Source organism: Pseudophryne corroboree, chromosome 6, assembly GCF_028390025.1.
Source record: "Pseudophryne corroboree isolate aPseCor3 chromosome 6, aPseCor3.hap2, whole genome shotgun sequence".
Lineage (NCBI taxonomy): Eukaryota > Metazoa > Chordata > Amphibia > Anura > Myobatrachidae > Pseudophryne > Pseudophryne corroboree.
Genome location: NC_086449.1, coordinates 790529130 through 790543944, shown reverse-complemented (window position 1 = coordinate 790543944; position 14815 = coordinate 790529130).

Sequence of the window (14815 nt, the reverse complement as noted above, 5' to 3'; positions counted from 1 at the left end):
ACTGTGTTACATTTACACCCTATCACTGCACCAAGGTTTATTGCATAAATACATTGTTTATGGTATAGTTATAAAGGTTTAACATTGTGAGCATCAGCGCCGCTTGTGATCTCCTCGTGGTCCCAAGCGTCCGCTACGCTAGTAGCATATCATTACGTTAGTCGGCAGCCTATAGCGTGCCTGCCTGTGATCTCTTGGCCGTGAGCGAACGTGACGCTCGAGCGTCTCGACTACGGCTAAGCAATTGTTACGCAACGTGCGTACCCTTACGGTATACCATACGCCAATAGCGTACTGTGTTCTTTCACCTTTTAGAGGGTTTTAAATAAGATAAATATTAGGCTTTATCAGTTCCTATTTGTAAAGTGCAGTGGAATATGCTGGAACTATATACAGTACGTTACTTAAACATTAATTAATGTGAACTTACAACATAAAAATTCTCTACTACTAAAAAAAATATTTTTTTCTAAGCACATTTAGCTAATGTAGTTCATTTATCTGCATGTTAACCATAGCTGAAATAGTGTGCAAAAGCATAATCTAAGAATTTTGAGAGCACAAAATTATTGATTCTAGAAAGTGCAGTTTACAGTATATAAAGACAAAGACATTAAGTAATGCACTTAAAAATTGCAATTGAGAAAATTGTACTTACTTTAATCATGTCTACAATGCTTTATATTATGTTTAGCGGCATTATGCTACAGGTATGTCTGCTGAGAGAAAAGTAAGCTGCATAGAAATAACCTTTCTTATTCTTTAGGATAGAAAGAATAAAAATGTATAATGAAATTTTTTTTTTTGCTGCACATTGAAATTAGGTTTAGGTTAAAGTTAATGGAAATAAAAGTTTGGCTCATCTTCTGTACTTCAGGAACTTCTACTGGAAGGTTGGCAAAAGAGACAGAAAGGCAATAGAAAGCCACCCCTGTTAAATTTCTTTTACACATGAGCGCGCCCTTGAGAAATCAATTGAATTTCCTTTTGTGTTGCACATAGGGGGACATTCAGACCTAATCGCACGCTAGGTTTCTTCGCTGCACTGCGATCAGGTCAGAACTGTGCATGCATATGCACCTCAATGAGCAGGCGCATCGCACGGGTACAAAGCGAAAAATCCATTCGCACAGCCATTCGCAAGGAGATTGACAGGAAGAGGGCGTTTGTGGGTGTCAACTTACCGTTTTCTGGGAGTGTTTGGAAAAACACAGGTGTGTCCAAGCACTTGCGAGGCTGGTGTCTGACGTCAAGTCCTGGAACAAACAGGCAGAAGTGATCGCAGAGGCTGAGTTAGTTCTGGGCTACTCAGAAACTGCACAAAACTTTTTAGCACCGCTCGGCTGCACAAGCGTTCGCACACTTACAAAGCTAAAATACACTCCCCTATAGGCGGCGACTATCTGATCGTAGCATTGCAAAAAAAAAGCTAGCGAGCGATCAGGTCTGAATTAGGCCCATAGGAACTCAGCAGTGTCCAGGCATCGCATATAGCGTCAGTGGGGTTTCTTACTATACTTTATGTGGACAATGAATTACAGTATGTCATTGTATTCACAATAAGTCTTCAGGAGGTGGAACTATAGCTATGACTAACTAGAGATATTATATCTATTTATATCTGTATTCCTTCTAAAAATAACCTCTTATTGCAAAGAGGTCAAGGGACCAGCTTAATGGAGTCACAAAGTTTCCAAGAGACCTGTTCATCTAGTCCACTATACCGTACATGCAGAAACAGTAGATTCGACATATTTTTAATAATGGACCCATTCTGCATTACTGCAATGCATAAGTTACCACTTATATCTCCTGTGTACACAGCACAGTCCATTTGTGCATCACATCCCCAGCAATAGTATGGATACAGAGATTTATTGAGTTTGATTGCAGGAACAGGTGCAATCTTCAGATGTTGTTAGTTGCTGTATCCCCGATCTTCATATAGGAAGAAGGTCCAGCACATCCAGAGGGATCCAGTTGGATCCCTCCCTCCCTTCCAGTCCTTTCTGTGCACATACATGAATGCAGTTCACAGATGCGCAATAACACGGCAGAGTCAAACCCAAAAGTGTAAACTTTTGTCATTACCAATTAACAGTAAAAGCAGTGTGATAGGACTTGCGGGTACAGTCGCTTTTCATAGCAGCTGTCTCTCTACTGAAGTGATATTCAATTGCTCCAGTTATTTTGGATCTACCAACACAATGCAAATCAGATCCTTAAATTGCGCAGGGCCATCAGGCTGAATAACGAATAGGTCCCTAAAGTTTAAATTGATAGAGTTTAATACTTTTTTCAAGAACATTTTAAAAATGACTGTTACATTATCATATGAAAAAATTCTCACTGACTGCATTAGCAACAGAAGGGTATTTAATTAATAGATTTTAAATTGTGTACAATGTTTTTTTGATAAATTGATCTTCTAACGCGTAGTACATATTGGCCCTCATTCCGAGTTGATCGTTCGCTAGCTATTTTTTGCAGAGCAGCGATCAGATAGTTGCTGCCTCTAGGGGAGTGTATTTTCACTTTGCAAGTGTGCGAACGCTTGTGCAGCCGAGCGGGCCGAAAAAGTTTTTTGCAGTTTCTGAGTAGCTCTGGACTTATTCAGCCCTTTGCGATCACTTCAGCCTGTCCGGTCCCGGAATTGACGTCAGACACCCGCCCTGCAAACGCCTGGACACGCCTGTGTTTTCCCTACCACTCCCAGAAAACGGTCAGTTGACACCCATAAACTCCCTCTTTCTGTCAATCTCCTTGCGATCGGTTGTGCGAATGGATTCGTCGCTAGAAGCATTGCACAGCAACAATGCTGTTTGTACCCGTATGACGTGCGTGCGCATTGCGATGCATACGCATGCGCAGTAGTAACCTGATCGCTGCACTGCAAAAAACGGCAGCGAACGATCAAATCGGAATGAGGGCCATTGTGACAGGGCTTTCTGACTGGTGACTTACACACACACACTCCTTGGGAAGTTGTTTAATAAAAACTCCATGACACTGTTTATGGATTAATCCATCACTTACTTATAGTTACCCTAATACTTACCAAAAGCGTTATTTTTTTATAGGACTATTTGTGACATCATAACCCTGCACTGTTTGAATTAATTACAGAATTCTAGGGATCTTCTTTATGATAATTGGTTTTAGAACATTCCAAAATATTCTTTGAAGAGGGGACAATACATTAAGCCCCACGTATGTGATCCACATCTTAAAGTGTTATTTTACCCCTGTGTTGTATGTCAACTCCTCATTACTGGCATGTTTATGAATTTTTGGTGTGAAAAGTATTTTATATATGTAATTTTTATCATATTCTGTGAATAAATTATATTTATTATTCTTGTTTGACCATTTATGGTTTTCCTTTTTTGGGGCGACACTTTCTGGTGAGAGGGTCTGTTCTAGGATTACTCCATATTGACTTTATCAAGCAATATCCTTGCCATACAGAATATCGATTGGCTCCATTGGGTGAACCTTCCGCTAAATAGTTCACGTACTGAATTGACAGTCATGTATTTACTAGCGCACTAGGATACTTTGTGTTCTTTATATATATATATATACACATGTATATATATGAGATATAAATCTATAAGTTTTATGTAAAAAATATATATATATATATATATATATATATATATATATAATGATGTGCGTGGACCCCCAGGTTTTGGTTGTGGTTCTAATTCATCATCATGTTTTGTTTTTTTTTGTTTTGGTAAAACCACCCTCAAGTATTTTGGTTTGGATTTGGTTTTTGGGTTGGTTAAAAAAATATTGATTATAAAATCGATAATCATTGATAAAATTAGGTAATTTTTTCTATCCAAATCCCGAAATTTGGATTTAAAATTCAAATTCCAAACCTTGGGCAGATCAAACCAGGACTCCCTCCATCATCTCCCACTCACGCCTGATTGGAATTTGAAGTAGGTGGTGGATGGGCAGACTGGATGGGCCAAGTGGTTCTTATCTGCCGTCAAATTCTATGTTTCTATGTTATATAAAATTAAAAAAATACTGTAATAAAGTTCACTGGAAGAACTCATGTTTTTTTCAGTGCACATCCTATCTCCTCTCTCTAAGCATCTGACGTCATACACACGTGTGTCATGACTGGTCACACGCACAGTGCTGCATGACTCGAGACACAGGCATGCGCTGGAGCTGGCAACCGACAGCTGTCTAATAACTGACAGCCTGCTGGAAGTATTCAACCAGCCCAGCTCTCAGACAATTTTGGTGAAGCTCATGGTCTGCCAGAAATGCCCTTTATACAGCCTTGTTGGTGGGCCACCTGGGATCAGCAGGGCCCCCTAAGACCAGCAAGGATCTAAGCAGCTGCTTTGGTGGCCTTGTGGTAAATCCTCCTTTGCTAGGGAGCACAATATGCACTTGAGTTAGTAATTGGTTGGATAATAGGGAGCAGCGTGTTGTGTTAAATGGAACTTTTTCAAATTGGACTGAAGCACTAAGTGGTGAGCCACAAGGGTCTGTACTTGGGCCACTATTGTTCAACATTTTCATTGACGATCGAGCAGTAGATCTAGAAAGCATGGTGTAAATTTTTGCAGACGATACCAAATTGTATAAGGTTATAAATACTGAGGGGGATGCTGAGTCTCTTCAGAATTACTTAGTTAAACTAGACGCATGGGCAGCAAAATGGAGAATGAGCTTCAATACAGATAAGTGTAAGGTAATGCACTTTGGCAGCAGGAACGAAAATAACACCTACATACTAAATGGGATAAAATTAGGGTATTCTGTACTGTTAAAAGACTTAGGTGTTCACATATATAACTAACTAAGCAGCAATACCCAAAGTAGGATAGCAGCTAACAAGGCTAACAAGTTATTAGCATGCATAAAGTGGGGAATTGATGCAAGGGATGAGAGTGTTATATAAATCATTAGTGAGGACACATCTTGAATACTTTGCACAATTTTGGGCACCATATTACAAAAAGGATATCTTGGAACTAGAAAAGGTTGAGAGGCGAGCGACCAAACTAATTAAGGGGATAGAGACATTAGAATGCAAGAAAAGGCTTGTAAGGTTAGGTATGTTTACACTGGAAAAGAGGAGACTAAGGGAGGACATGATCAACATTTACAAATATATAAGTGGACAATACACAGAGATCGCGGGAGATCTGTTTTTGGTAAGATCAACACAGAGGACACGTGGACACCCACTTAGGTTAGACGAGAGAAGATTTCGCACACAGAGGTGAAAAGGTTTTTTCACAGTAAGGACAATACGTATTTGAAATTCCCTGCCTGAGAGTAGTAATGGTGGACTTGGTCAACACTTTTAAGAATGGGCTAGATAAATTCCTAATAGATAAGGATATACAGGGTTATGGTGCGTAGTCACGCACTATAGTTATAAAAAAAAGAGAGGAATAAACACAACGGCCGACATTAGCAACAGACAAAATTAGTTCTAAAAATAATAGAGCGTAGGAGACCACAAATAGGTTGAACTCGATGGACAAATTGTCTTTTTTCAATCTCAGAAACTATGTTACTATGTTAGTATGTTATGCTTCCCCCCACTGCCCAAAATATACTAGAGCACGCAAGTACAAATGTGTCCAAATCTAGATATATTTTTGAAAACTGCTCATGGGTAGCACCAAGCATGCCAATCTTTGCATATGTTTAAGTGATTCTGAGTCAGACAGAACTCACCGTCCATGAAACATGCACATTACAGAACTATGTAGTAGAGATGAGCGCCTGAAATTTTTCGGGTTTTGTGTTTTGGTTTTGGGTTCGGTTCCGCGGCCGTGTTTTGGGTTCGAACGCGTTTTGGCAAAACCTCACCGAATTATTTTTGTCGGATTCGGGTGTGTTTTGGATTCGGGTGTTTTTTTCCAAAAACACTAAAAAACAGCTTAAATCATAGAATTTGGGGGTCATTTTGATCCCAAAGTATTATTAACCTCAAAAACCATAATTTACACTCATTTTCAGTCTATTCTGAATACCTCACACCTCACAATATTATTTTTAGTCCTAAAATTTGCACCGAGGTCGCTGTGTGAGTAAGATAAGCGACCCTAGTGGCCGACACAAACACCGGGCCCATCTAGGAGTGGCACTGCAGTGTCACGCAGGATGTCCCTTCCAAAAAACCCTCCCCAAACAGCACATGACGCAAAGAAAAAAAGAGGCGCAATGAGGTAGCTGTGTGAGTAAGATTAGCGACCCTAGTGGCCGACACAAACACCGGGCCCATCTAAGAGTGGCACTGCAGTGTCACGCAGGATGGCCCTTCCAAAAAACCCTCCCCAAACAGCACATGACGCAAAGAAAAAAAGAGGCGCAATGAGGTAGCTGTGTGAGTAAGATTAGCGACCCTAGTGGCCGACACAAACACCGGGCCCATCTAGGAGTGGCACTGCAGTGTCACGCAGGATGGCCCTTCCAAAAAACCCTCCCCAAACAGCACATGACGCAAAGAAAAAAAGAGGCGCAATGAGGTAGCTGACTGTGTGAGTAAGATTAGCAACCCTAGTGGCCGACACAAACACCGGGCCCATCTAGGAGTGGCACTGCAGTGTCACGCAGGATGTCCCTTCCAAAAAACCCTCCCCAAACAGCACATGACGCAAAGAAAAAAAGAGGCGCAATGAGGTAGCTGTGTGAGTAAGATTAGCGACCCTAGTGGCCGACACAAACACCGGGCCCATCTAGGAGTGGCACTGCAGTGTCACGCAGGATGTCCCTTCCAAAAAACCCTCCCCAAACAGCACATGACGCAAAGAAAAAAAGAGGCGCAATGAGGTAGCTGTGTGAGTAAGATTAGCGACCCTAGTGGCCGACACAAACACCGGGCACATCTAGGAGTGGCACTGCAGTGTCACGCAGGATGTCCCTTCCAAAAAACCCTCCCCAAACAGCACATGACGCAAAGAAAAAAAGAGGCGCAATGAGGTAGCTGTGTGAGTAAGATTAGCGACCCTAGTGGCCGACACAAACACCGGGCCCATCTAGGAGTGGCACTGCAGTGTCACGCAGGATGTCCCTTCCAAAAAACCCTCCCCAATCAGCACATGATGCAAAGAAAAAGAAAAGAAAAAAGAGGTGCAAGATGGAATTGTCCTTGGGCCCTCCCACTCACCCTTATGTTGTATAAACAAAACAGGACATGCACACTTTAACCAACCCATCATTTCAGTGACAGGGTCTGCCACACGACTGTGACTGATATGACGGGTTGGTTTGGACCCCCCCCAAAAAAGAAGCAATTAATCTCTCCTTGCACAAACTGGCTCTACAGAGGCAAGATGTCCACCTCATCTTCACCCTCCGATATATCACCGTGTACATCCCCCTCCTCACAGATTATCAATTCGTCCCCACTGGAATCCACCATCTCAGCTCCCTGTGTACTTTGTGGAGGCAATTGCTGCTGGTCAATGTCTCCGCGGAGGAATTGATTATAATTCATTTTAATGAACATCATCTTCTCCACATTTTCTGGATGTAACCTCGTACGCCGATTGCTGACAAGGTGAGCGGCGGCACTAAACACTCTTTCGGAGTACACACTTGTGGGAGGGCAACTTAGGTAGAATAAAGCCAGTTTGTGCAAGGGCCTCCAAATTGCCTCTTTTTCCTGCCAGTATAAGTACGGACTGTGTGACGTGCCTACTTGGATGCGGTCACTCATATAATCCTCCACCATTCTATCAATGTTGAGAGAATCATATGCAGTGACAGTAGACGACATGTCCGTAATCGTTGTCAGGTCCTTCAGTCCGGACCAGATGTCAGCATCAGCAGTCGCTCCAGACTGCCCTGCATCACCGCCAGCGGGTGGGCTCGGAATTCTGAGCCTTTTCCTCGCACCCCCAGTTGCGGGAGAATGTGAAGGAGGAGATGTTGACAGGTCGCGTTCCGCTTGACTTGACAATTTTGTCACCAGCAGGTCTTTCAACCCCAGCAGACCTGTGTCTGCCGGAAAGAGAGATCCAAGGTAGGCTTTAAATCTAGGATCGAGCACGGTGGCCAAAATGTAGTGCTCTGATTTCAACAGATTGACCACCCGTGAATCCTTGTTAAGCGAATTAAGGGCTGCATCCACAAGTCCCACATGCCTAGCGGAATCGCTCCCTTTTAGCTCCTTCTTTAATGCCTCCAGCTTCTTCTGCAAAAGCCTGATGAGGGGAATGACCTGACTCAGGCTGGCAGTGTCTGAACTGACTTCACGTGTGGCAAGTTCAAAGGGCATCAGAACCTTGCACAACGTTGAAATCATTCTCCACTGCACTTGAGACAGGTGCATTCCATCTCCTATATCGTGCTCAATTGTATAGGCTTGAATGGCCTTTTGCTGCTCCTCCAACCTCTGAAGCATATAGAGGGTTGAATTCCACCTCGTTACCACTTCTTGCTTCAGATGATGGCAGGGCAGGTTCAGTAGTTTTTGGTGGTGCTCCAGTCTTCTGTACGTGGTGCCTGTACGCCGAAAGTGTCCCGCAATTTTTCTGGCCACCGACAGCATCTCTTGCACGCCCCTGTCGTTTTTTAAAAAATTCTGCACCACCAAATTCAAGGTATGTGCAAAACATGGGACGTGCTGGAATTTGCCCATATTTAATGCACACACAATATTGCTGGCGTTGTCCGATGCCACAAATCCACAGGAGAGTCCAATTGGGGTAAGCCATTCCGCGATGATCTTCCTCAGTTGCCGTAAGAGGTTTTCAGCTGTGTGCGTATTCTGGAAAGCGGTGATACAAAGCGTAGCCTGCCTAGGAAAGAGTTGGCGTTTGCGAGATGCTGCTACTGGTGCCGCCGCTGCTGTTCTTGCGGCGGGAGTCCATACATCTACCCAGTGGGCTGTCACAGTCATATAGTCCTGACCCTGCCCTGCTCCACTTGTCCACATGTCCGTGGTTAAGTGGACATTGGGTACAACTGCATTTTTTAGGAGACTGGTGAGTCTTTTTCTGACGTCCGTGTACATTCTCGGTATCGCCTGCCTAGAGAAGTGGAACCTAGATGGTATTTGGTAACGGGGGCACACTGCCTCAATAAATTGTCTAGTTCCCTGTGAACTAACGGCGGATACCGGACGCACGTCTAACACCAACATAGTTGTCAAGGACTCAGTTATCCGCTTTGCAGTAGGATGACTGCTGTGATATTTCATCTTCCTCGCAAAGGACTGTTGAACAGTCAATTGCTTACTGGAAGTAGTACAAGTGGGCTTACGACTTCCCCTCTGGGATGACCATCGACTCCCAGCGGCAACAACAGCAGCGCCAGCAGCAGTAGGCGTTACACGCAAGGATGCATCGGAGGAATCCCAGGCAGGAGAGGACTCGTCAGACTTGCCAGTGACATGGCCTGCAGGACTATTGGCATTCCTGGGGAAGGAGGAAATTGACACTGAGGGAGTTGGTGGGGTGGTTTGCGTGAGCTTGGTTACAAGAGGAAGGGATTTACTGGTCAGTGGACTGCTTCCGCTGTCACCCAAAGTTTTTGAACTTGTCACTGACTTATTATGAATGCGCTGCAGGTGACGTATAAGGGAGGATGCTCCGAGGTGGTTAACGTCCTTACCCCTACTTATTACAGCTTGACAAAGGGAACACACGGCTTGACACCTGTTGTCCGCATTTCTGGTGAAATACCTCCACACCGAAGAGCTGATTTTTTTGGTATTTTCACCTGGCATGTCAACGGCCATATTCCTCCCACGGACAACAGGTGTCTCCCCGGGTGCCTGACTTAAACAAACCACCTCACCATCAGAATCCTCCTGGTCAATTTCCTCCCCAGCGCCAGCAACACCCATATCCTCCTCATCCTGGTGTACTTCAACACTGACATCTTCAATCTGACTATCAGGAACTGGACTGCGGGTGCTCCTTCCAGCACTTGCAGGGGGCGTGCAAATGGTGGAAGGCGCATGCTCTTCACGTCCAGTGTTGGGAAGGTCAGGCATCGCAACCGACACAATTGGACTCTCCTTGTGGATTTGGGATTTCAAAGAACGCACAGTTCTTTGCGGTGCTTTTGCCAGCTTGAGTCTTTTCAGTTTTCTAGCGAGAGGCTGAGTGCTTCCATCCTCATGTGAAGCTGAACCACTAGCCATGAACATAGGCCAGGGCCTCAGCCGTTCCTTGCCACTCCGTGTGGTAAATGGCATATTGGCAAGTTTACGCTTCTCCTCCGACAATTTTATTTTAGGTTTTGGAGTCCTTTTTTTACTGATATTTGGTGTTTTGGTTTTGACATGCTCTGTACTATGCCATTGGGCATCGGCCTTGGCAGACGACGTTGCTGGCATTTCATCGTCTCGGCCATGACTAGTGGCAGCAGCTTCAGCACGAGGTGGAAGTGGATCTTGATCTTTCCCTAATTTTGGAACCTCAACATTTTTGTTCTCCATATTTTAATAGGCACAACTAAAAGGCACCTCAGGTAAACAATGGAGATGGATGGATTGGATACTAGTATACAATTATGGACGGGCTGCCGAGTGCCGACACAGAGGTAGCCACAGCCGTGAACTACCGCACTGTACTGTGTCTGCTGCTAATATATAGACTGGTTGATAAAGAGATAGTATACTCGTAACTAGTATGTATGTATGTATAAAGAAAGAAAAAAAAACCACGGTTAGGTGGTATATACAATTATGGACGGGCTGCCGAGTGCCGACACAGAGGTAGCCACAGCCGTGAACTACCGCACTGTACTGTGTCTGCTGCTAATATATAGACTGGTTGATAAAGAGATAGTATACTCGTAACTAGTATGTATGTATAAAGAAAGAAAAAAAAACCACGGTTAGGTGGTATATACAATTATGGACGGGCTGCCGAGTGCCGACACAGAGGTAGCCACAGCCGTGAACTACCGCACTGTACTGTGTCTGCTGCTAATATATAGACTGGTTGATAAAGAGATAGTATACTCGTAACTAGTATGTATGTATAAAGAAAGAAAAAAAAACCACGGTTAGGTGGTATATACAATTATGGACGGGCTGCCGAGTGCCGACACAGAGGTAGCCACAGCCATGAACTACCGCACTGTACTGTGTCTGCTGCTAATATATAGACTGGTTGATAAAGAGATAGTATACTCGTAACTAGTATGTATGTATAAAGAAAGAAAAAAAAACCACGGTTAGGTGGTATATACAATTATGGACGGGCTGCCGAGTGCCGACACAGAGGTAGCCACAGCCGTGAACTACCGCACTGTACTGTGTCTGCTGCTAATATATAGACTGGTTGATAAAGAGATAGTATACTCGTAACTAGTATGTATGTATAAAGAAAGAAAAAAAAACCACGGTTAGGTGGTATATACAATTATGGACGGGCTGCCGAGTGCCGACACAGAGGTAGCCACAGCCGTGAACTACCGCACTGTACTGTGTCTGCTGCTAATATATAGACTGGTTGATAAAGAGATAGTATACTCGTAACTAGTATGTATGTATAAAGAAAGAAAAAAAAACCACGGTTAGGTCACTGGTATATACAATTATGGACGGGCTGCCGAGTGCCGACACAGAGGTAGCCACAGCCGTGAACTACCGCACTGTACTGTGTCTGCTGCTAATATATAGACTGGTTGATAAAGAGATAGTATACTCGTAACTAGTATGTATGTATAAAGAAAGAAAAAAAAACCACGGTTAGGTGGTATATACAATTATGGACGGGCTGCCGAGTGCCGACACAGAGGTAGCCACAGCCGTGAACTACCGCACTGTACTGTGTCTGCTGCTAATATATAGACTGGTTGATAAAGAGATAGTATACTCGTAACTAGTATGTATGTATAAAGAAAGAAAAAAAAACACGGTTAGGTGGTATATACAATTATGGACGGGCTGCCGAGTGCCGACACAGAGGTAGCCACAGCCGTGAACTACCGCACTGTACTGTGTCTGCTGCTAATATATAGACTGGTTGATAAAGAGATAGTATACTCGTAACTAGTATGTATGTATAAAGAAAGAAAAAAAAACCACGGTTAGGTGGTATATACAATTATGGACGGGCTGCCGAGTGCCGACACAGAGGTAGCCACAGCCGTGAACTACCGCACTGTACTGTGTCTGCTGCTAATATATAGACTGGTTGATAAAGAGATAGTATACTCGTAACTAGTATGTATGTATAAAGAAAGAAAAAAAAACCACGGTTAGGTGGTATATACAATTATGGACGGGCTGCCGAGTGCCGACACAGAGGTAGCCACAGCCGTGAACTACCGCACTGTACTGTGTCTGCTGCTAATATATAGACTGGTTGATAAAGAGATAGTATACTCGTAACTAGTATGTATGTATAAAGAAAGAAAAAAAAACCACGGTTAGGTGGTATATACAATTATGGACGGGCTGCCGAGTGCCGACACAGAGGTAGCCACAGCCGTGAACTACCGCACTGTACTGTGTCTGCTGCTAATATATAGACTGGTTGATAAAGTGATAGTATACTCGTAACTAGTATGTATGTATAAAGAAAGAAAAAAAAACCACGGTTAGGTCACTGGTATATACAATTATGGACGGGCTGCCGAGTGCCGACACAGAGGTAGCCACAGCCGTGAACTACCGCACTGTACTGTGTCTGCTGCTAATATATAGACTGGTTGATAAAGAGATAGTATACTCGTAACTAGTATGTATGTATAAAGAAAGAAAAAAAAACCACGGTTAGGTGGTATATACAATTATGGACGGGCTGCCGAGTGCCGACACAGAGGTAGCCACAGCCGTGAACTACCGCACTGTACTGTGTCTGCTGCTAATATATAGACTGGTTGATAAAGAGATAGTATACTCGTAACTAGTATGTATGTATAAAGAAAGAAAAAAAAACCACGGTTAGGTGGTATATACAATTATGGACGGGCTGCCGAGTGCCGACACAGAGGTAGCCACAGCCGTGAACTACCGCACTGTACTGTGTCTGCTGCTAATATATAGACTGGTTGATAAAGAGATAGTATACTCGTAACTAGTATGTATGTATAAAGAAAGAAAAAAAAACCACGGTTAGGTGGTATATACAATTATGGACGGGCTGCCGAGTGCCGACACAGAGGTAGCCACAGCCGTGAACTACCGCACTGTACTGTGTCTGCTGCTAATATATAGACTGGTTGATAACGAGATAGTATACTCGTAACTAGTATGTATGTATAAAGAAAGAAAGAAAAACCACGGTTAGGTCACTGGTATATACAATTATGGACGGGCTGCCGAGTGCCGACACAGAGGTAGTCACAGCCGTGAACTACCGCACTGTACTGTGTCTGCTGCTAATATATAGACTGGTTGATAAAGAGATAGTATACTCGTAACTAGTATGTATGTATAAAGAAAGAAAAAAAAACCACGGTTAGGTCACTGGTATATACAATTATGGACGGGCTGCCGAGTGCCGACACAGAGGTAGCCACAGCCGTGAACTACCGCACTGTACTGTGTCTGCTGCTAATATAGACTGGTTGATAAAGAGATAGTATACTACTAATATTATATACTGGTGGTCAGGTCACTGGTCACTAGTCACACTGGCAGTGGCACTCCTGCAGCAAAAGTGTGCACTGTTTAATTTTAATATAATATTATGTACTCCTGGCTCCTGCTATAACCTATAACTGGCACTGCAGTAGTGCTCCCCAGTCTCCCCCACAATTATAAGCTGTGTGAGCTGAGCAGTCAGACAGATATATAATATATATAGATGATGCAGCACACTGGCCTGAGCCTGAGCAGTGCACACAGATATGGTATGTATGTGACTGAGTCACTGTGTGCTGTGTATCGCTTTTTTCAGGCAGAGAACGGATTATAAATAAAAGTGGTGGTCACTGGTCACTATCAGCAAAACTCTGCACTGTACACTACTGAGTACTCCTAATGCTCCCCAAAATTAGTAAATCAAGTGTCTAAACGGAGAGGACGCCAGCCACGTCCTCTCCCTATCAATCTCAATGCATGTGTGAAAATGGCGGCGACGCGCGGCTCCTTATATAGAATCCGAGTCTCGCGATAGAATCCGAGCCTCGCGAGAATCCGACAGCGTCATGATGACGTTCGGGCGCGCTCGGGTTAACCGAGCAAGGCGGGAAGATCCGAGTCGCTCGGACCCGTGAAAAAAAACATGAAGTTCTGGCGGGTTCGGATTCAGAGAAACCGAACCCGCTCATCTCTACTATGTAGTGGAATGGCGTGTAGCTAGAGTTTCTGAGTACTGTGCATGCAGAGCAGATGACTATTTAATTCATATCCCTGACACCTAGCAAGGGGTAGGTGTAAGTGGCAATAATAGTGATTACAGTGGCTCAAGTGGATGGAGGGCTGGGGGCTGGTGCAGATGAGAGATCCGCGCAACACAGAATATAGGCGGATACTCCCATTAGACCTCCGATCATCTACACCAGAGGTTCTCAAGCTCGGTCCTCAGTACCCCACACGGTTCACATTTTCCATGTCACCCAGCAGCTGCACTGTGCATCACCAACTGTCACATTTTAAAAATCTACAGGTGACCTGCAAAACATGGACCATGTGGGGTCCTGAGGACCGAGTTTGAGAACCTGTGATCTACACCATATGGAATTTTGTGAAAGTTGACTCAGAGGAAGCAAGCTCAAAATGTTTAATTGGGTGGTAAAGAATTTCAACTGTAAATGACTTGGGGCAGCGGTGAATAACTAAAATAATCTCTGTAAAGAGATGCACTACAGCAGGGCTGGCCAACCGGTCCTCGAGATCTACCAACAGTTCATGTTTTCC